Raw genomic sequence first — 20,530 nt, forward strand, 5'->3', positions numbered from 1 at the left:
CCTGCGCCCCTGACGACCAATGTGCGAAAATTTCGCACGGGCCAAGCTAGTACTTGTATAATCCATTTTATCTAACGCCACTCCATTCAATCATTAGCTTACAATGACGTGCCGCTATTAGTTAAACCTACTTCCAGACGCAACTTCATTCTAAAGCCGATCTGCAGAACTTGGGGAAAATTGGACTAATTAAAATGAATGCACATTAGACAAATTGCTTAAAGACATATTAATTAAGACGATGTTTCACCATATTGAAGGTGCGTGGGAGAGCTCGGATTAAAAATATTGGCATGTGCACTCTGTCTCGTAAAAGGAGAAGGAGGAATAATAAACACATGGTGGCCGGCCTTAGGGGGTGCCGCCTGATAAATGAGGCACAACAGAAGACCTGGCATCGAATATTAATGGTCGCCGCTAATCTCAAAATTGTTTAGTGAGAAAAATAAATGAGATTGTACTGTTACTAGATTACTTTAATTTATGGAGGTATTATTTGGTTGCCAAGTGTTGGTTTTGCTTGAAGGTTTCTGATTATTGGGGGCTCCACTGCTGCGACCCCCATGATCACTAGAACAGACATAAATAATGCTTATATGACCCCTTTTTGGTTCACCTGCTCTCATTTGGTTAAAGAGGTCCTTTCAGCTAATTTTTTCAGAGGACACCGGATGTAGTAGTGACTGCAGAGCAGAATATAACTTTTTTTTAAATTATTATTTCATCTCTCTGTTGCAGAGATTTTAGCAATCTAAGGCTACTTTCACACTTGCGTTGCACAGACCTGCGTCGGACTGCACACGGCCGCCGCTAAGCTCCGCCCCCTGCCGTGCCTCCTCCTGTTAGCTCCGCCTATGGGCGCATGACGCTGCATGCGACCTGCGCACCCTATCTTTAGCATTGGGTACGCAGGCTGTGCGCAGGTATGTGTTTTCCGGTGCATGCGTCCTTTTGACGGTGCGCCGACTTGCACCAAATGCACCATGTTGCATTTTGGTGTGCTCTGCGCACCGTCAAAAGGATGCATGCACCAGAAAATGCATAAAGATGCATGCTAAAGATAGGGTGCGCACGTCGCATGCAGCGTCATGCGCCCATAGGCGGAACTAACAGGAGGAGGCGCATCAGGGGGTAGAGCTTAGCGGCGGCCGTGCGCAGACCGGCGCAGGTCTGTGCAACGCAATTGTGAAAGTAGCCTAAAGTATTTTTCACCTAATGAGTAAACTTTTGGTAAATCCAAGCAGTTGTTACCAAATAACAATTCTTACAGGGAGAAGTCCCTGATAACACCCACTTAGTCTTAACTCATTACGAGCCAATACCTTGATCGCTAATATCTCCGCAACGGAGAGGCGAAATAAAAAAAAAAGTTTTATTCCGCTCTGCAGCCGCCATTACATCGTGTGTCCAATTTAAAATGAAAAATTTGGTGAAAGGTCCTTTTTTAAAGCTGGCAAATCTACGTCTGACAGTACATTTGTAGAATTGGGTGTAAAAGAATTGTTTCAGATACTTGTTTTTCGAGGATAGAACATCTACTCATTACAGACTACGGGAGTGTTCGCGTGTCCATATCCAAAAAATTCCTAGGAAGCAGATCTAAAACACTGATGGAAATCGGTCTATCGTTTGCATTCTACAAAAGTCACTGATCAGGCTGTAGGGCCTTATCAACGACACTCGCATCTCCCACAGAGTCCATCACCCAGGATCCAGGACGTCTTTAGAGGGGGCTGCAAAGCCAAAACTAGTAAATAACTGAAACGCAGTCCCCTCTAGTGACGTAATGTTCCAGGAGGAGGCGATGGACGCTTTGGAGCGTAAGTGCAGCCCCAGCTTCCTGAGATGTCACGAACTCCAAAATTCTTGCATGATATTGGACTCAGAGATAACCCTATGTGCAATAGATGTAAGACTCAGTCTGCGGATCTTATTCATATGATGTGGTCTTGCTCCAAGTTGGATCATCTATGGGAAGAAGTAGTTGATATCATTAACAAAGTTTATTCGGGGGGGTTGGACTGCTCACCTATGGTTTGTGTATTGGGGTATGTTGAAGATCTAACGACAGATGAGTATGGCAAAATAGCGGTGGCTAGAATGCTATATATGTTTAGAAAGTTGATAGCACAGCACTGGTTGGATGATCAGACGCCCTCCATTCCGGAATATATTAGTAAGGTGAACTGGGTGATTAACATGGAAAAAGCAATTTACTTGAAGAGAGGCTGTATCGGAAAATTTGAAAAGATTTGGGCATCATGGATAGACAGCTCGGGCCTTGCATCCAGAGAGTTACAGAGATTCCGATTAGGTCTTACTTATTTGAGTGTACCTTTACTGAATTAAAGAGAAGTCTTGTCTATATGTAGCACATTTAGAGGCTCTCTTGTATTTCTAATTATTGTTATTCAAGGAGACGTGACATTGACGCTATATCATAATATGTTTATTTTTGTTAAGATGGGGGACGATTCAATTCAGGGGGGTGGGGTAAGGGGACTACGTTCCCCTGGGTTGTTATATCTGTTTTGTTGGAAAAAGTTCAAATAAAAAATATCGGATTTAAAAAAAAAAAAAAAAAAAAAAATGTTCCAGATTGATCAAACACCTTGATGAATTCCGCCATATATCTCTCCATGCTTCCTTGGGGGGGGGAAACCATAAATGGCATATAAACAGATTAGTCCTTCCTTATTCTCTCTTTTTAGGCACGTTCACACTTTCAGTATTTGGTCAGTATTTGACATCAGTATTTGTAAGCCAAAAGCAGGAGTGGGGGAAAACTACAGAAGTAGTTCCTTGCTTCTATTATACTTCTCCTCTGATTGTTGCTCTCCTGGCTTTGGCTTACAAATACTGATGTAAAATGCTGACCGAATACTGACCGTGTGAACGTGGCCTTCATTTGAGAGATCCCGAGGTGAATAGAAAGATGATCAGCTATGAAAAAAACTTGAGAGAGTAACACAAAAGGTTTTACTTTTTTTTCAGAGTTGGCCATCTGTCGCTAATCATCTTGTGACATCTCAAGCCAAAAGCAAAAAAATAAAGGACATATCTGAGCAGGCAGACTATGGGGTCCTCGTATGTTGACTTGCTATGGGACCCCTCTGCAGGTGACAGGACAAAATCTGGATGAAACCTCTTATTTTTAGCGATTTTGCTTTTCATAAGGGAATGCAGTTTCTATCTGAGCATCTAATACTTGACATTATTCTATATTTTAGCATTGAGTCGGGTTTTCTCAGTCCGATTCTCCAAACTCTCGCAGCGTGCCAGGGATCTGCCATCAATAGATTTGCTTAATCGCCTAGCAGGGATTATTTGGAGGATTATGTTGTTTATCTGGAATGAAAACAAAAAAAAATAGGAAAGTTTTATTCTGAGTTTAGTTTATTTGATTATCAAGTGGATGCAGATTATCGGATTATTAAGTCTCCCCCGGAAATCTAATGTTCTTTAACTCTAGTTTGCACTGTAGGTTTTTTTAAGGTTATTAGGTAGCCTCACTGGGTTAACTTTTATATTTTTTAGGTCAGACACTAATAACGTAGAAGTACATATGGGGCGAAATAATTTACTGCATAACCAAGAGTGATACATGGGGCACTGTGGTCATTGTGAAAACTCTCCTGCACTTGTGTGTTGTGCTTGTATTGCTCATGTTTATTGTACTTGTCTATGTCTGCCCCTTTTTCACATGTAAAGCGCCATGGAATAAATGGCGCTATAATAATGAATAATAATAATATAGTATCTGATTTGTGAATTATTAATTAAAATGAGGGGTCTTCCGTTTAGGATTCTCTATGCCAAAGTACAGAGTGGTTATGTAATGCAGATGTCTGGCTGCAACAAGCAGAGATCACGATGCGGAAACAGCCAGGGGTTGACATAATGCTGCTCATATACAACGGTAACTTTAAACAATTAGTGTTAGTAACGATGCAAATCAACAGTAGAATGAATAACAATAAGTTTAGAATAACCAAGAAAGTCTTTTCCTATATAACGTTAATGTCCTTTTCACAATGGTGGTGCGCCTAGTCATGGGAGTCACCACGTAAGTTCTCTTTTAAGCTCTGGCCCTAGAGGGGATCATTGGGTTTTACCGCTTCTCCAGCACATGGCGCAGATCCTGGCTCTGACCAGCGTATGCGGTACTTGGGGATATCTGGACCGGCACCTGGGAGGTGCAGACTTCCCGCTGAGGCCTGGCATGTTAGTCTCAGCGATGTCTCTGGAGCTCGTCTGCTCCGCTCTCTTCCTTGACGCCAAGTCTCCTCTTGGTTGGGAGCGCAGGGCTTTTAGATCAGGAAAGTCCTTCCTGTGGGTCACCTGATCCAGTCCAGCACTCGAGGTCGCTCCTCCTGAAAATCGTCCAGCACATTTTGGTTCCGATTGATTTCGGCTGGCCAGCAGATGGCAGTTTCTCCTCATTAATGGCACATGTTCTCCAGCGATGTCATGGCTTCTTGTTACAGTTAGACAGATGGTAAGAGTGTCTTGCTCTGGAGGTCATGTCCCGTTCTGCTTTGCACAGACATCCCACTGATTTGAATAGTTATGGTAAAATTCTTAATTTCACATGTAATGGTGCTATAGGGAAATTAAACACTTATTACCTGGTTTCTCCACAGTTGATCGTTGGCGGTCCTTTCAGGGAAACACTTTATGATCTGCTTATTGCCAATAGACCCTTCATGGCTAGTAAAAATCCTTAAATTGACTGTAAAATGTGTGACCTTTGGCCCTATCAGCCATCTTTCATTTTCCCTAGAGACATAATCTTCTCAAAAAAGCATGCATGATTACTTAAGTGGGGGAATGGATCACTTATAGTTTTGGGCAGCACGGTGGATCAGTGCTTAGTACTGTTGCTTTGTAGCACTGGGGTTCTGAGTAGTGATGAGTATACTCGTTGCTCGGGTTTTCCTGAGCATGCTCGGGTGTCCCGAGTATTTTGGCGTGCTCTGAGATTTAGTTTCTGTCGCTGCAGCTGCATGATTTGCGGCTACTTGACAGCCTGAATACATGTGGGAATTCCCCACAGGCAACCCCCACGTATTCAAGCTGTCAAGTTGCCGCAAATCATGCAGCTGTGGCGACAGAAACTAAATCTCAGAGCACACCAAAATACTCAGGACACCCGAGCATGCTCAAGAAAACCCGAGCAACGAGTATACTCGCTCATCACTAGTCCTGAGTTCAAATCCCACCAAGGACAACATCTGCAAGGAGTTTGTATGTTCTTCCCATGTTTAGTATGTGGCAGGAAACCAACACAAAGACATACTGATAGGGAATATAGATTGTGAGCCCTGATAGGGACAGTGATAATAATTAGTGATGGGCGAGTAGCATCGATGATCGGGTCTCCCCAAGCAATCTCAGGTGATCTACGGGTATTTTGGCGTGCTCGGAGATTTTGTTTTCCTCGTCTCAGCTGTATGATTTGCGACTTGCAGACAGCCTGAATACATGTGGAGATTCCCTAATAAACAGGCATTCCACACATGTATTCAGGCTGTCCAGCAGCCGCAAATCATGCAGCTAAGGTGACAAAAACTAAATCTTCGAGCACGCCAAAATACTCAGAGACCACCCGAGCATGCTCGGGGAGACCAGAGCAACAAGAATACTCGCTCATCACTAATAATAATGTCTGTAAAGCGCTGTGGAATATGATGACGCTATATAAGAAACACATGATAAATAATGATTTATCTTCCATAGAAAGAAAGTATTTGTTTTCCCTGACTTCTGTCATAGAGAACCCCTATACACGTTAGATGTTTGCATTTTTTCCAGTGTCACGAAGGGTTACTTGTGCCAAAGTTGCCCAATCTCAGCATGATAGTTCTGCAGTGTTGACATTGTCCGTGGACCTTCGTGATTCTTTCAACTCACCTCTTTGGCAGTTCTGAACACAGAGGAGGAAGTGTGGAATTCTTATAAAAGTGGCCTGTGCAGCCATCCGTCCGAGAGGAAAAATTGCAAAAATCTATGACTTGGAAAAAAAAAATTGAAAAATCTAACTATGTTTATAGTCTAAAGCCAGAAACAAGAGGTGTATTAATGCAGAAATGTCTTAATGGATATAGAATAAAGAAATATTTTTACATTTTATAAGTGGCTGTACCTGTTTTTTCCTACCCTTTTTTTCTCCGGCACCATGAACAGCTGATCGGATGGTTGTCTCCCCCCCCAACAATCTGGTATTGACTACCTAGCCTAACAATAAGTATGGGACAACAACTTTAAAGGGTTTTTCCCCTTGCAGCATCATTGGGCTCACCAGCTCTGCTGATCCAGAAGTCTTTGGGCCTAGTCAGTAAATGGCTCAGGACACAATCTTGTAGAAACATAGCCAAACAGTATCTAGAGAGGCATCGAGATCCTGCTCTTGTCCAGGAGGAGAAGTGGATCTGAGGCAAGCGCCAAGCAAGATCCAACGACACAGAGGTATTACTGAAACTCCTAGGCCACAACACGAACTCTCCATCAGCTCCCGGCAATCATCTTATATACAGTCCGCTCACCAGTCTACCCCTTCTACAGTTCTGATCTGCTACTCTCATTTATGACCACATCAAAGTTCAACTGGTTGTTAAGGCTTAGGTTATCCAAGAGAGACCTATCAGTAGGTCTGCAGTCGATGCTTACTGCAGTGTACTACTGTATATATTGTGATACACACAGGATGTATAGAACAGTCAAAAGAAGCCAGAATGCAAAATTTATTTTAGCCAAAATACGTATTTAATAGTGATAAGCGAAGGTGCTGAGCTAATGTGTCTTCGGCTTGCTTGAAAAATACGTTCGAGTCCCCGCGGTTGCATGTCTCACGGCGGTTCGACAGCCGCAACGCATGCACGGATTGACTGTTAGGCCATCACTGCATGGGTTGCGGCTGTTGAACAGCCACGAGACATGCAACCGCGGGGACTCGAACTTATTTTTCTACCACGCCGCACGGTTTTTGATGTTTCTGAAAATACTCAATGGGTGCATGTCGGCTATTGGCTGGTCATATCTTGTAGATATGTATACAGCACTTCTTTCTTGTTTCTATCATTAAAAAATCTGGATGTTATTAAGTAGATGTTTTTAATACCGAGCTGATATTTTCCTATAAACACGATAAGTCTCACTAGAATGTCACCTGGACGCCTTTAATCCTATTCATTTATTTGAAGTGATGAGAGGCTGGATCCTGGAAAAGTTTACTGTGCTTTCACATACTCCTCATTAATATAATAGACTTCCTCCTAAATCACAAGGACAACTAAAGCCAATCACAAAATCCTCATTAAAAAGAATTTTCCAAAACACTCAAGCTCCTTAAAGCTTAACCAAAAAAGAAAACTGTTTAGATCTTTTCTGCATTTTCAAGAAATGCGAAATTAGGAGCCCTAAAAAGGGTGAAGTATAAGGAGAGATGAAAGAATCCATTGGCAGGACACTGGCCCAGAGGACAGGCCAGGATTTGGTGGCCGCTGGGGAGGAGCCCTGCAAACCGCCTACTACTTACCAGCATCCCAGCTGTGTCGTTTGATTGGCCGGCCTGGCGTGACATCATCGTTGCGGTGTGACACAGAGGATCCGCAGATGGCGGCAGGTAGGGGACGGTTCCCAGGACTCCCGTCCAGAGGCAGTGGGATACTGACCTGAACGCGGGCCCAGGGTCCGGCAAATTTGTTTGTTCATTTCTATTTATTACCTATTTTGAGTTATTTAGCACAAATAGTGAGACAATATTCTTTTTTCTTGATGTTTTATTTTTATTGTTGATTCATTTTTTTTATTCTGCTTTCTGTACATCCTGTCTGAGCTGCTAGATATACGGTACTTTACAACGACCGTGTGGCCCACAAGAACCGGCAGCCTGTACATAAGTGATACTTATAATCATGCCAACAGTGGTTAGGAAATCTTACATCTTAGAAATCTTAGAAACGATCTCTGCAGAACAGAAGATGTCGGCCTATAATGAAGCTCCGAGGTCAGAGTGAAAACTGCAAGATTATAGGGCTGGATGGATAAGATGATCAATGGATGGATAAGATAACGGATGGATAGATACGATGATGGATAGATAGTATAAATGGATGGATAGAATGGAAGGATAGATAAGATGATTGATGGATAAATGTATAAGATGGATGGATGGATAAGATGATGGATAGGATAGATAAAATGATGGATGGATAGGCTGATGGATGGGTGAATAAGATGAAATGGATGGATAAGATGATGAATGGTGAATAAGATGATGGATGGATCAGATGATGAATGGATTATGTGATGGAAGGATAAGATGATGGATCGATGAATAAAATGATGGATAGATGGATAAGATGATGGATGGATGGTGGTAATGGAACCAGTGGGAGATTAAAGGGATGAATATAGGTCACTTCCTTATTTCACACCATTTCCTCTCATGGGTAATTTTCCTGTAGGGGGTGATCTGACACCACTCATTTCCACAAAGGAGGTAAACCGAGCCGACGACGTTACAACCTCACCCACCCACAGAAATGTGCAGGATCGGCAGTATTGTGCATGTCTCATGTTTATTACCATAGGACAGATGCAAGATACCAGCTGATTGTGCACGAGTCTCGAGGGGTGGAAAGACCACTGGCACATGTCCCATTTGATACAGAATTGAGCGTTGCAGGATAATCCCTATAAAGTGCTTGAAATCCCCTGTAAGAAAATAGCATTAAAATGTTTTCAGAGGAACACGACTCGCATCTTCAGTGTACCGAGAATATGAACACATCACGTCTTAGTTGTTAACAATATCTAACCTAAGAACAATGATACTGAAACCCCAAAGGAGCGATAAAACAATTTCTTCATCTTGAGCCTTATAATAAAAAACTACGCATGCACGTCTCAGCGACGTGTGAATACACGGGACGTCTCAGTAGTCATCGATTGTCACGGTGCTAGATTCTGCACAAAATCTGTTCCTCTAAAAACATTCCCGGAAGAGTCAGCCGGCCTTTCATTATCCACAATGTCATCGTCTCCGGTACAAGTGTGAAAAATCCCAATACGCTCCTGGAGGCACATTCCCAAATTCCTGCATGTCACAACAACCAATGCTATATAAGTATCTACAAGCTCACAGCCCCGCGTGCTAAAAGTTCTGGCCACGGTGTAACTCTATCCTATGTATTATCTGACAAGTAGAAACTTTTCAATTGCCGTGGTCACGGAGAATGTGTTTTTCCCTAGAGAATCACTCAGCTCTGCGCTTGTTTCTTAATGCACCCTCCAAGGCATATTTAGTGCATTCTCCTTGTCATATTTAGTGCACCTTCCTTGGCATAGTTAGTGCACCCTCCTTGGCATAGTTAGTGCACCCTCCTTGGCATAGTTAGTGCACCCTCCTTGGCATAGTTAGTGCACCCTCCTTGGCATAGTTAGTGCACCCTCCTTGGCATAGTTAGTGCACCCTCCTTGGCATAGTTCGTGCACCCTCCTTGGCATAGTTCGTGCACCCTCCTTGGCATAGATAGTGCACCTTCCTTGGCATAGTTAGTGCACCCTCCTTGGCATAGTTAGTGCACCCTCCTTGGCATACTAAGTGCACCTTCCTTGGCATAGTGCACCCTCCTTGGCATAGTTAGTGCACCCTCCTTGGCATAGTTAGTGCACCTTCCTTGGCATAGTTAATGCACCCTCCTTGGCATAGTGCACCCTCCTTGGCATAGTTAATGCACCCTCCTTGGCATAGTGCACCCTCCTTGGCATAGTTAATGCACCCTCCTTGGCACAGTGCACCCTCCTTGGCATAGTTAGTGCACCCTCCTTGGCATAGTTATGTAGAGTGTATCCGTCTACTATTTCAGTATATAGGAAATTTTCTTTGTGCAGCGCCGATGTTGGTAAGGTAAATGCTCTTGCATGACGCTCGCAGCACACGTATGCAAAACACGGCAATTCTCCAGCTGAAATGTATACAAGTGCGAGTCAAAACAGTAATGTTTGCATCATTTATGATAAACATCAGAGCAACTATTTTCCATGCTCCGTATAAACCCAGCACACGTATAGATGTCTATTCTACACTGTAGGGGCAAACACAACATTTTTTTTTTAAAGGTGTCCAAATTTTTGATTTCTGATTACAGGGTTATTCCCAAATAGCAAGCTATCTCCTAAGCCAAGTAGAGTGCGCGACCATTGCCAACAGTCCTATAGACAGGGAAGGGAAGAGAGCTCAAGCATGAAAAATTCCACTGTAGTCAAGATGGGTCCTCGCAAAGCCTTGGACTCGGGATCGCTAGGTATATAGTCCTGTGGTTGAACCACCAGTGATCACCATTTTGTCGACAGGATAGGGGATAAGTTGTTTTTTTGGGAATAACTCTTTAAAGCAAGAAAAATACAGGCTGATTCACTCGCTACTTTACCAGGCAAAATTGCTGTAACTTATAATAGAGATGATAGACCTTACTGAAATTTGGACTGTACATACTTTGGTTCATGAGAAGTGAGAGTGCAATGAACCTCAGCACTAGCAATGAGAAACATTCTCTCGCTGAGTGGTCTCACCGACTTGTACCCCCGACGGCCGTCTCCACCATGAGATCTGAGCGTCGATAGTTTATGTGGTGCTTGCATTTCACTCCTGTCGAATTCCTTCTTCATTTGTTAACGATGTACAGATACAGTTTGGATGAGCGTGTTTTCATTGGAAAACTGAGTCCTTAAAGAGGCGCCAAAGTGAGTTTCTAAAGAAGTTTGGAAGTTAAAATCCATCGTCCAAACCGTGTATTGGAGAATAAGCAGGAACATACGGGAACATTACTGGATGGCAAAGTGGGGAACGTCCGAAAATGTCTGGAGGAAACAATTTGATGTGAAACAGCGGCTTCTGGCATCTCCACGTAAATCGTTGCACAGGAGACAAGCGTGCTGTAAGCAACATGTCAATGATGACGGCGTAATCTCCAATGGACTGTGGCCACCAAGATCACCTGATTCAACACCACCGGATATTTTCCTTTGGGGGGGGTCATTTGAAGGATTGGGTGTACAATAACAAGCCACGAACATTACAGGCACTCCGAGAGAACGTACAGCGAGCAATTCAGGCTATGACCACAGACTTCCAGCAGAATACATTCAACAATATGGATCGGCGCATGCAGGAGTGCTTGGATGGAAACGGTGGACATTTTCAAACACCTGCTTTAAAACATCAGTTTCTCATGAACCAAAGTATGTACAGCCCAAATTTCAGTACGATAGATCGTCACTTTTAGAAGTTACAGAACAGTCCGAAAAATGGGGCAATATTTTGCCCTGTCAGTAAAAAAAAAAGTGAAGGCTTCCGTGATTATTTTGAAGCTTAACAAACTTATGCAGATACTGTAATTTTGACTGTTTCATTATCATTTTACAGTGAATGTAGATAATGTCATCATATCACAATTATGGGCTGTAGACACGGATCACCTATAATCGTAATGATTTATTATGGTTTTCCAAAGCGTCTGTGAAAAATATTTTCTGTCCCTGATTTTTTTTTTTTTTGGTAATCTGTCCAAAAAAAAAAAAAAAAGTCAGGTTAGCAACCCTTGCCATTGGCATGCTGTCCGATTTTCAAGGACTGCTAGATTGGAGAGAGTGGAGAAACTATTCCTTATTCTCAAACTTTGATGAAAATGATCAAAAACACTGATGAAACTCAAACAAAAAAAAAAAAAATCACTCACGTCTGAAAGAGCTCCTAGACAGATAAATAGCGCAGATAAATTGTGCCCAGATATTGCCAAAAAGACAACCCCGAACACGAGTGAACGTTACTGTAGATGTCAGTGTCTGTATTCACACAGACATAATTGCGGCAGATTTGGAGTTCAGAATGCACAGGACCATCGTGGTGGATGAGATTTTATGAACTCCCATCCACATGCTTTGTAGTACTGCTGTCTGCAACACATCACTTTTGCCGGTGGCAATGCAAAAGATAAAGCTGGAGGAATATGCTCATCACTGGTGCAGCCGAAAAATGCAGGAACATCTGCGCAATTCACATTCGGAGCTCATTTGCTCACTTGTGCTCCTCTTAATTCTTGCTACATTTTCATCAGTTTGGCTCCAACTCTTCCTGTTGTTTTTTTTTTTCTTCTCACCGCTTTTGCACTATTCCCGAACGATACATCCTATCTATTCCCTGGAAATTCAATATCTCAGCAACACCTCGCACAATACATAATGATGACACGGACGAGTAACGTTTTTGGCAGTTCACGATTGGGAAGAGTAACACCCTGAAATTCTGTGAAATAAAAAAGAAAAAAGGTCAAAGCTAATGAGCAGTGATATTGGAGACCATGGAGCGTCATCTCACGGAAGGGACATCATTTCCAAAAGTAGAGGCTGTTGTATCTTGTAGTCACCAGCTGAGTAATTGTCAAGGACACAAGACAGGCAGAGCTCCTCTTCACAACGATTCTGCCGTCGTTTTCGGTTGATTGCTAGATTCTTAGCAAAAACCCCCCTTTATGGACGTCTCCTGTTAGGCCTCATTCACACGTCGGTATGTTGCACCAGTGTTTTATGCCAAAACCAAGATGGAAATAACTGAGAAAATCTATCATTGAAAGATTGACACCTGTGCTGTGTTTTGGCATACAGACACTGATGAAACACTGATCAAAAATACTGACGTGTGAATGAGGCCTGAAAGAAGCCCTCCTCCCATCAAAATTATTTATATTCTATTAATATATTGCAGTCATATTGTACAGGACTGTATGTGTACAATTGCTTATTTTTTCTTTCTGGATAAAGTGACAAGTTTTAGGCTATGTTCCCACGTTGCGTTTAAATCCGGACACTGAAAACCGGACGCCTTCCCAGAAATCGCGCGGTTTTTTTTTTACGCGCGATTTTCACATGCGATATTCAAGCACTTTCCAAGCGATTTGAAGCATCGCTTGGAAAGTGATTGACAGGTTGGTCACACTCGTCATACATAGTGTTTGACAAGTGTGACCAGGTTTTTACTATTGAGGCCGCCTATGCGGCATCAATAGTAAAATAAAAAATGTTAAAAATGATAAATAAAATAAAAAATCGGGGTATATTTACCTTCCGACGTCCCGTGCAGCCTCAGCGACGCTTCCGTTCCCAGCAATGCCTTGCGAGACCTGTGATGACGTTGGTCTCGCGTTGCTATAGCGATCTCGCGAGACTACGTCATCACAGGGCCTTGCCGCAAGGCATTACTGGGAACGCTTAGGCCGGGATGGCAGCGCGGGACGTCGGAAGGTAAATATACCCCAATTTTTTATTTTTTATTCTTTTTTTTTACAGGGGTATGGTACCCAGGGCCTGGAGGACAGTCTCCTCTCCTCCACACCGTGGGTACCAACCGCACATGAGACGCTTAACTTCCCGCATGGTGGGCATAGCCACATGCGGGAAGTAAGCGATTCTCATGCATTCCTATGGGTGCAGAATCGCGGCAATTCTTTGCGATTCCGCACAAAAGAATGATCATGCTGTGATTTTTTCCGCGATGCGATTCCGCCACGGAAAAAAGCGCAGCATTAGCACAGCATGTGCGGAATGCCATAGGAATGCATGGGGGGCGTTCTGTACACGATTTTTAAGCGTTTTCGCGCCAAAAATCACGGCAAAAACGCTTAAAAATCGCATCGTGGCCACACAGCCTTAAGCTCTATGTAGAAACAGGATTCTTTAGGGGAAGAACAGGGAGATAATTTATTCTTTATTGTGAAAGGAGTGAGATTATGGATTATATACTGTAAGCGCAGTGAGATTATGGATTCTTTACTGTAAGGAGTGAGAATATGGATTATTTACTGTAAGAGCACATAGATTATGGATTATTTACTGTCAACGGAGAGTGATTATGGGTTCTTTACTGTAAAGAGTGAGAATATGGATTATTTACTGTAGGCGCAGTGAGATTATGGATTCTTTACTGTAAGAGCAGTGAGATTATGGATTCTTTACTGTAAGGAGTGAGAATATGGATTATTTACTGTAAAAGCACAGATTATGGATTATTTACTGTCAACGGAGAGTGATTATGGGTTCTTTACTGCAAAGAGTGAGAATATGGATTATTTACTGTAGGCGCAGTGAGATTATGGATTCTTTACTGTAAGAGCAGTGAGATTATGGATTCTTTACTGTAAGAGCAGTGAGATTATGGATTCTTTACTGTAAGAGCAGTGAGATTATGGATTCTTTACTGTAAGGAGTGAGAATATGGATTATTTACTGTAAAAGCACATAGATTATGGATTATTTACGGTCAGAGGAGGGTGATTATGGGATCTTTAGTGTAAGAGCAGTGAGATTATGTAACTCAGATACAACATGTCATGATCAATTCACTAAACAAGCACAAGAAGGGCCTGGATGTGATTCGATTAATGAAAAATACAACACTACGGGTTATGGGCACTAGATTTTGTGATGGGACTTTGCTCCAGGGAACTAGTCCGATTGGCGTATGTGGATTCGAGAAGGAATTTTTCCCCTCAATATGACGTAGTTAGCATCTGCCTCGTGGGATTTTTCCTTCCCTCTGGATCAAAACGTTAGGTCATAGCTTGAAATTGATGGACTTGTGTCTATTTCCAACCTGAGAACTATAAACTGTACATAATTTCTAGCCTCTTTGAGAGCCAGTGAATATCCTCTCGTTTGCACAGTGAATATGAAAGTGCTTGCACTGAGCACCCTCTCCTGACAAACTGACGGCTCGCTGCGCAGCGTGTGGAGGCAGCTAGCACATGTACACCCAGCTTCCCTGCGCATGCTTCAGAAGACGCATTCAGCCCCCTGGGACATGAAGGCAGCTTGTGAGCATTTAACAACCTCTGTAACTCTTGTTGAGCAAATTATTTTATATGCATTTATGTTCATTAAACTACGGCTAACATTACACGTAATGACAACGACAGTAACAATAAAAGCAGATGGTGGGGGTTTAGTAACAGGCTTTCTTTAAGGACGCAAAGAACTCAAAGAATAAGCACAGTGCAAGTTTCTGTACCAGAGTACCCTACAACTAATGTTGATCCTCATCCCCCTTTTATTAGGTCAATAATAGTTCTACATAAAATCTACATAGTGCAACAAGTCAGCAGCTTGAACAGAACTCTGCATTGTTTTGCACAGTGAATTTTATGCAACAGTTCTTTACAGGCATCAGTGGTATGCATAAAGTTGTCTAGTCATCCTGAGTTTCTTTACCTTTGAGCCACTTCTACTCCCCACGCTTTCTGATCTCATCAGCTTCTCAGAAATAGAGCTCAATATGATTTTCTAAAGACAAAACGGACTACCAGCTAACTGAAGAATTAGGTTACAGCTGCCTAATGAGATCAACGAGAAGAGCAGAGAGAGAAAGACAAAAATCAGGTTGTGCTGCTACTTTGCAATATCACAGTGCTGGATTCACATTTATAATGCTCAGTACTGCTGTATGACCTCCATACAGCTGCTGTTTTCTAATATTACAGTGCTGGATTCACAGCTACACTGTTCAGTACTACCATATAATGACCTTCATACAGCTGCTGCTTTCTAATATTACAGTGCTGGATTCACAGCTACACTTATCAATACTGTTTAACATCCTCCATGTTGCTGCTTCTGAATATGTGCTTATAGAGACAGGAGAGCAGGAATCCCTGGTGTCTTTGCATGCTCTGTACAAGAGATATCACAGTGGCAGCATTAGTAGCACATGCAGCATTAGGGTTTTTTTTTTTCCTTCTTCCCTCCTGAGGTTAGAAAAACTGCAGGCTGAAGCAAATTTGGTTGTGACAAGCATGTAGGCTCCATTGTGACCCCATTCACTTGTAATACAGTTGTGCTGAAAAGTTTACATACCCCGGCAGAATTTTTGCTTTCTTGGCCTTTTTTTCAGAGAATATGAATGATAACACCAAAAACTTTTTCTCCACTCATGGTTAGTGTTGGGTGAAGCTATTTAATGTCAAACTACTGTGTTTTCTCTTTTTAAATCATAATGACAACCCAAAACATCCAAATGACCCTGATCAAAAGTTCACATACCCCATTTTTTAATACCGTGTATTGCCCCCTGTAACATCAATGACAGCTTGAAGTCTTTTGTGGTCGTTGTGGATGAGGTTCTTTATTTTCTCAGATGGTAAAGCTGCCCACTCTTCTTGGCAAAAAGCCTCCAGTTCCTGTAAATTCCTGGGTTGTCTAAGCCTCCAGTTCCTGTAAATTCCTGGGTTGTCTAAGCCTCCAGTTCCTGTAAATTCCTGGGTTGTCTAACATGAACTGCGCACTTGAGATCTCCCCAGAGTGGCTCAATGATATTGAGGTCAGCAGACTGAGATGGCCACTCACAGGTTGGGTGAAGCCATTTATTGTCAAACTACGGTGTTTTCCCTTTTTAAATCATAATGACAACCCAAAACATCCAAATGACCCTGATCAAAAGTTTACATACCCTGGTGATTTGATCAGGGTCATTTGGATGTTTTGGGTTGTCATTATGATTTAAAAAGAGAAAACACAGTGGTTTGACAATAAATGGCTTCACCCAACCACTAACCATGAGTGGAGAAAAAGTTTTGGTGTTATCATTCATATTCTCTGAAAAAAGACCAAGAAAGCAAAAATTCTGCTGGGGTATGTAAACTTTTGAGCAAAACTATCTATGGGCATACAACGATCTTTAGCCGTGCGACCTTAGTCACGGCAAAAGTTGCCCTGTAGCTCCGGTCATAGTGTACCTCACAAGCTCAGAGACAATTGAAAATTAGAGGTGGAACCTGTAGTACAGAAGTCGTATAAGGGCTAGAGATGGTTAGTTCCTCAACTACACACAAAGCAGCTTACTCTGCACAGTTTCCAACATTGTGCTAAAGTAGGCAAAAGGATGATACAATGAGCGCACCACAGACCCATAGTCCAGTATGTGTCCCACCGTATGGTCCTGGACACAAGGCCTAGAGCTAATTTAGAAAGTTTGATAACCAAAGCACAAACTCCTCTGCCCTAACCTCAATACTAGAACAATATTTTAATGGATGAAGGGGGTGCTGAGTGAGAAGGCCCGGTGACAAGACGCTGATAACGGTGGCATGTAATCTCAGAGCTATTTTGGGAACATTTCTCTTGACAACAACGTTGCTGTTCCGGGATACTAGTAGCTGAATTGTGACATCTTTAAAGATAGGCTCATCACTGAAATGGAAATTAATAGCGGAATGAACGGGTCTGGATACTTCACCTCCACTACATGCTCTTTTCAGATTAACCAATGCTAATATCACTTATCTTCCTTTCCAGGAGCCTCTTCACCCGTCACTCTTCCATCTTGCATGTTCCTTTAGTCATCAATTATTTCTGCATTATGCTTAGCAGAAAGTGAAAATCAAATTATTCCGCCTTAGTGTCTGAAATATAAGTTAAACTTAAGAAGCCACAAGATGCAAATAAAATGCCGCATCGCCTATCATTGCCCTGCAATATGCCTTACCGGCCATCGTTGACCCACGATATGGTGCACCGGCTATCCGTTGACCCGCAATATGTCGCAACGGCCACCGTTGACCCGCGATATGGTGCACCGGCCATCGTTGACCCGCAATATGTCGCACCGGCCATCGTTGACCCGCAATATGTCGCAACGGCCACAGTTGACCCGCAATATGTCACAACGGCCACCGTTGATCCGCGATATGGTGCACCGGCCATCGATGACCCGCAATATGTCGCAACGGCCACCGTTGACCCGCAATATGTCGCAACGGCCACCGTTGACCTGCAATATGTCGCAACGGCCACCGTTGACCCGCAATATGTCGCAACGGCCACCGTTGACCCGCAATATGTCGCAACGGCCACCGTTGACCCGCAATATGGTGTACCGGCCATCATTGACCCGCGGTATGCTGCAGCAGCAATCATTGACCTGCAATATGCCAGCACAGGTGTATTCAATGTGCTGAAAAGTCTAGAAATTTAAAATGTAATATTACATGATCGAATATAGAGAGCGTCCATATAACAACATGCTGGAAGGTTCTATTTATGAATCGTACCGTGTGGGATACTGGTGGTCGACCATAAATGCTCATACTTAAATGTAATTTTGTGGTGGCCGGAGGTTGGGTGATGTAACATCCATAAAATGTTTTGTTTTTCTTTTCATCTATAAAGATGCGTTCCCCCACCGTGTTTTTGATGTTACAGATTTTCATCATTTCTGCACCCATAAAGTAACAAAGGACACTTGCAGTTTTTTTTAAAAAATACGCAGAGTAAAGAAAACTCACTAAAAACTCGTGGGAACATTGCCTTTGTCTACCACTGTGTTAAAAGGGAATCTGTTACCTGGTTTTTGCTATGTAATTTGAGAGCAGCATGATGTACAGGCGGAGACACCGTTTCCAGCGATATGTCACTATCTAGGCTGTGTGCTGACATTTTAATAAAATCAGGATTTGATTAGCAGGAGATTATCACTACAGGACTAGGTGTCTCATGCTTCCTGGTCCATCCACGCCCCAACCTCCGATTACGAGCTGTCACAATATACAGTGTACACACAAAGCTGCCAGTGGTGAGGGCGGTGTGCTCAGCATTCTGAGCTCTGCTAGACCTACAGCAGAAAAAAAAAGCGGTGATTGGATCACAACTGCTGCACCCAGTAAACTGAGCAATACATCGCTGGAATCAGGGTCTCTGCCCCCTACATCATGCTGCTCTCAGATTATATAGCAAAAAAAATAACCAAAGTTACATCAGGGCTGCATTAAGTCAGAAGCAATTGTACCTGAAAGTGGAGCTTGCCATATTTCGCACAAATATATACTATTGCTACCTTTTGTTTTTTAAAGGGGTTGTAAGCTACGAGTGCTCCCCTTTTATTATAATGATGTGTCGCTTTAAGAAGAGCCAGAAATTAGTTTATTACTGAAAGCAAACCTAAAATAAAGGAAGGAGGCGGCAGCGTATCTGTCCATGCTGGATTTGTGAGCATTTTAAGTCAGCTCTAAGGTGTGTCCACAAGGTATCACTAGAAAACATGCAGTCACACAATGTCCAAGCACTAGCCAGTAATGCCTTATATCTGGTCCCAAGAACACCGGTTTCTAAGGTGCTCTGTGCAGTATGGCTGGGGCTACTTGTCAACTTTGGCTACAACACAGATCACATTGCTAAAGATGGCTGCTTGGTATTGGGCTGTACAGAGATTGCTAACATGAGAACTTCTCAATCCTTCTATGACGCCACTTTGCAGCCATATGCCGCACCCCTTTCTAATCTCCCATACTAATAGAACTCCCTGCTCATTTTCAGAAAATTATTTCTGCAATGCAAAAGACATAGTTACTTACCGGTAACAGGATTTCTCAGAGCCCACGACGGCATCACGTAGAGTATGGATCCTCCCTTCAAGGACAGGAAACCTACAGATAAAAAGGGCGGTACATCTCTCCTGCATCAGTTGTTTACAGAGCACGACAGGACATCCAGGTTAATAACACAATATTCAACATTACTACGAAGCTTACCAGGAGCACCGTGTGACGACTATGCATAAAACAAAAGTAAGTGTGCACACCCACACGTGAAGGGAGGGAATGTACGGGTGCCGTCATGGGCTCTGTGAAGTCCCATTACCGGTAAGTAACATTCTCCTTCCCCCATGACGGCGCCAAGGATAGAATTGCAGAGAATGTACATTAGGAAGGGGCCGCTGCTTCCTGAACCCTTCTACCAAAAGTAAGGTCTGAGGAAGAGGCTAAAGGGGGCTTTACACATAGCGATATCGCTAGCAATATCGCTAAAGCGTCACTGATTTTATGACGCAGCAGCGATATTGCTAACGATATCGCTACATGTGATACTTACCTCTGACCGACTCGCCCGCTGGCCATCGCTGATCGCGTGAGATCGTCCAGGTCCATTTCTCGTTGACGGCTTCCTGCTGGCGCCGACGAGCGACGCGTAGACGTCATCATCGCCGCTTCTGAAAGGTAATGACCGCTGCTATGTCGCTGGTGAGATCTGCCTGTGTGGCAGCTCACTAGCGACCATTTAGCGATGCACCAGCAAACCTGACCGGGTCATATCGTGGTCGGGATCGCTGGTGCATCGCTAAATGTAAAGGGGGCTTAAGTCCAGCCGATAGTGATTGAAGAATGTAGAGGGGGAAGACCAAGTAGCAGCTCTACACATCTGATCTATTGAGGCACCGCCTCTTTCCACCCAAGTGGCCACTACTGCCCTCGTCGAATGAGCTTTCAGTTTCTCCGGGGCGGTCTCCCCACACAAGGAGTATGACATGGTGATGTCGTCTCTTATCCACCTCACCAATGTGCCTTTAGAAGTTTTTTGCAACTTTCAAGGACCCTGAAAGCACACAAAAAGAGCCCTATCCTTCCTACACTCGTGTGACCGCTAGGTATTGGATTAGGCACCTCCTGACATCTAGTGTATGCAGGACCCTTTCTCCCTTGTTCTT

At 43.2% G+C, this 20,530-nt stretch overlaps 1 long non-coding RNA gene across 1 annotated transcript; it reads right to left on the reverse strand.

Annotated features, from left to right (window-relative positions):
• Positions 1-2,433: 2,433 nt before the first annotated feature.
• LOC141056962 (uncharacterized) lies at positions 2,434-19,474 on the reverse strand. The gene is made up of 2 exons (XR_012221963.1): positions 19,401-19,474; positions 2,434-3,348 (listed from the first exon to the last, which is right to left on the reverse strand). It is a non-coding gene; the product is annotated as an uncharacterized lncRNA (long non-coding RNA).
• Positions 19,475-20,530: the final 1,056 nt, after the last annotated feature.

Source organism: Dendrobates tinctorius, unplaced genomic scaffold (assembly GCF_039654945.1).
Source record: "Dendrobates tinctorius isolate UK_male_01 unplaced genomic scaffold, ASM3965494v1 ptg000201l, whole genome shotgun sequence".
In the NCBI taxonomy this organism is placed as follows: domain Eukaryota; kingdom Metazoa; phylum Chordata; class Amphibia; order Anura; family Dendrobatidae; genus Dendrobates; species Dendrobates tinctorius.